Below are 3,372 nucleotides of genomic sequence, written 5' to 3'. Positions count from 1 at the left end.
TAGAAACGCACAACAGAATCCCGTATGACAATGAGAATGAACAATTTACAATTGCGTATATTCAGACGGCTGAATGCCACAAATGTTGACAGAAATAAGCCAGATGCAAAAGTATATATACTCTACAATTCCATTTATGTAAGTGCAAAGCCAGGCAAAATTAATCTATGCTTTTAGGGAGCAGGATAATAGTTATCCTTGCAGGTAAAAGGGGAGATACTCCAAGGAGCATAAAGAGGCTTCTGGGGTGCTTATGATGTACTATTTATTGATCCAAATGCTGGTTATATGAGTGTGTTCGGTGTGCAGAAATTCATCAAGCTGTACACTTATATGTACTTTTCTGTAATGTATATTATGCTATAATAAAAGTTTTTCTGTAAAGTCAGTAAGTATTATCAAAAGCATTAAGAGTGTTACCAGGAGCTTTCTTTTTTATGTAGATACTGAAAAGAGGGCCAGTTGGCAGAGTTAGGGTAGTGTTGTGAATTTACGATGAACTAGAAAATCAGGGTTATATAGCACAGTGTATCTGGGGAACTTTGTAACCAGCCAAGAATGGTTATTGCTAGTCACAGAGCCGAGAGCGCTCAATAAATTTTGTTTCCTCCATTGCCCACTGTCTGACGATCGGCCTCTTCTCCAACCACGAGAGGCAAGGAGGGGAGGGTATCAGCCTCGCAACTGGTTAAAAATCAGCTCCAGGAAGCAGAGGAGAAGATGTCGATCCACCTGAAGAAGTGTCATTTTCCTTTAGTCCTCACAAAATTGGGTTCTTGGGAAGTTTGTATGGGAGGAATAAAGCTGACCACACCTGAAACAGCTGATCAATTTCAGCCTCACTTAAACTAGGCCCACCCACTTTCTGTTGTTCCTAATGTGATGCAGCAGGCAGTATGCAACACCTGCTATTCAGTGTTCTTGCCAAAAAAAAAAAAATGGAACGTGAATCTAGTCAATGCTTTATATTCAAGCACCTAAAGGAAACACAGGGTAGAAAAAGGTGTTAAATCACATTATAAGGATACAGGAAGCCAAATCTAGAAGATGGGAAATTCTACAAGGGAATTAACCTGGTTTCCTCAAGAATAGAGGCATTAAAGGGAGAGAGGAAGGGAAAGTTGTAAATTTAAAAGAGATTTATAAGCCATATCATGAAAACACAGTGTCTGCCTCTGAATCCTCAAACAAACTGACCATAAAAAAAAGACATTTTTGAGGAAATCAGGGGGATTTAACCATAAAGAACTATTATAAATTTGGCTTTAAGTGATAATGGTTATTATGGTTATGTTTTTTTAAACACCTCCATTAGTGATTCATATTAAAGTATTTATCTGATAAAAATAACATAAAGCCTAGGTTTGCTTAAAAATATTCCAGCAAAAAATGAAAATATTTTAAAGTTAGGTGGAATATATGAAATAAAATAAAGCACCAATAATTGTTGAAGCCAGGTGATGGGCAGTGGGGATTCATCATGTTATTTTCTCCATCTTTTATTCTTTACAATAAAGAATCCATCTTTAAAATAAAGAATAAAAGAACAGATTAGAACTCTGACAGTTGACCTGGAGCAATTTTCATGCTTTCTTGTTGAGTGAAAAGAGCGAGATGAAGTAAAGTACACATAACAATCATAATAAAGAACCCATTTTGGGGTTATTTACAAAACGATGACCTGTTCTGTAATATATATATACATACATATGTTATATAAATACAAACATACATAAACAAACACATATGTAAACACATACATGTATATAAACATATGTGTGTATATATAAACACACATATATGTACGTTTACATGTGACTTCATAAGATGAGCACTGAGAATTATTTGAGCACAAGCTAGATTATAAACATGGACTAGCTGGGTGTAGAGGCTGATATGGGTTGGGAAAGAGTAGGAAAGGGCAGATAAAGAAAAATATTTCGCTTAAAAAAAGGCATGATGCTATGATCCAATGCATAGATTTATATGAAGTGATATAAATGAAACAGCACGACCTGCTCACGCTTCTGAAGCTGTTGTCCTCGCACTGGGGCCTCACGGCCACCATAAAACTCTGAAAGCTGCATGTAAACTGGGCGAGAACAAACGAGGAGCTCCCGTAGCCGCTCGCAGTGAACTGAAGTGAAGCAAACAGAAGTGGGTGTGTGGTCAGGTGTTTGGGATGGGGGCTGGCTGGAAATCAATGCTTCAAAAATCCACTGAAACACTCACCACTGTGACACAGTCATGGATGGCAAGGAACCAAAAGGAAATGTCCGCTGAGCATACAGGAGAGAACGAACATCTTTTTCAAAGCAAGTGGCAGTCAGAACGTGCATCAGCACCAGGAAGCCGTGAGGCAGAGGGGTAGCACTGACCCAGGCATCGGAGGTCTATTGTTGACACCTTACCTTGGTTCATACACACTGCATGACCTTGGAAAAGAAACTGGACCTCTTGGCCTCACTTTCTACACATGGAAAAATGAGAATAAAAGTAACAGCTCACCTGTGATGATCTCATGAGATAATATACACCTACTTTATTTTTAAAAGTGCTGTACATTTGAAAGTGCCAAAAAAAAAAAAAAAAAGATCGCTTGGCCCCAGCCACACACATACGTGCACACCTCACCATTCACATAAACAACGCCATATAGAAGTGCACACCATATATACATAAGTGCTGTATATACATAAGTGTGACAGCAACATAACTCTCCTCCCAACTTTCAGATGGGAAAACCAAGGCTTAATGGCGTTAAAAAGCTAAAGGTCATATAGTAACCCATTATGATGCCACAGGGATCTAGCAGATATATATATTAAGTTGTCTCATTAATAGCTATTAAATATTATTTCTGACCTGGAAAGGAATCTATAATCCTTGACCTGAAAAACTTCTAAAACCAGCTGCTGTAGACTAAATTATGTCCACCCTCAAAATTCTACTGTTGAAGCCTCAAACTTCAATGTGATTGTATTTGGAGATAGAGCCTTTGGGAGGTAACTGGGTTTAGATGAGGTCATGAGGAGGGGGCCCTCATTATAGGACCAGTGTCTTTATGAGACGCCAGGGAGCTGACCTCTTTCCTCTCTACTATGTGAGCACACAATGAGAAAGCAGCCATCTGCAAGCCAGAAAGAAAGCCCTCGCTGGAAATGGAACCCAGACTAACTTTGATCTTGGACTTGCCAGACTCCAGAACTATGAGAAAATAGAGGCCTGTTGTTTAAGCCACCTAGTCTATGGTACTTTAGTTATGGCAGCCCAAGAAGAAGTCTAAGACATCAGGTCAGGAGCCTCTAATCCAGGCTTTCACAATATTCTGAACGTACCCCCATCACAACACTGGTCACCTTGTATTGTCAG

The sequence above is a fragment of the Herpailurus yagouaroundi genome, unplaced genomic scaffold (assembly GCF_014898765.1).
Source record: "Herpailurus yagouaroundi ecotype Mexico unplaced genomic scaffold, PumYag 197, whole genome shotgun sequence".
NCBI classification, from domain to species: domain Eukaryota; kingdom Metazoa; phylum Chordata; class Mammalia; order Carnivora; family Felidae; genus Herpailurus; species Herpailurus yagouaroundi.
The sequence above is the reverse complement of the archived record's forward strand: the minus strand, read 5'-3'. Positions refer to the sequence as shown.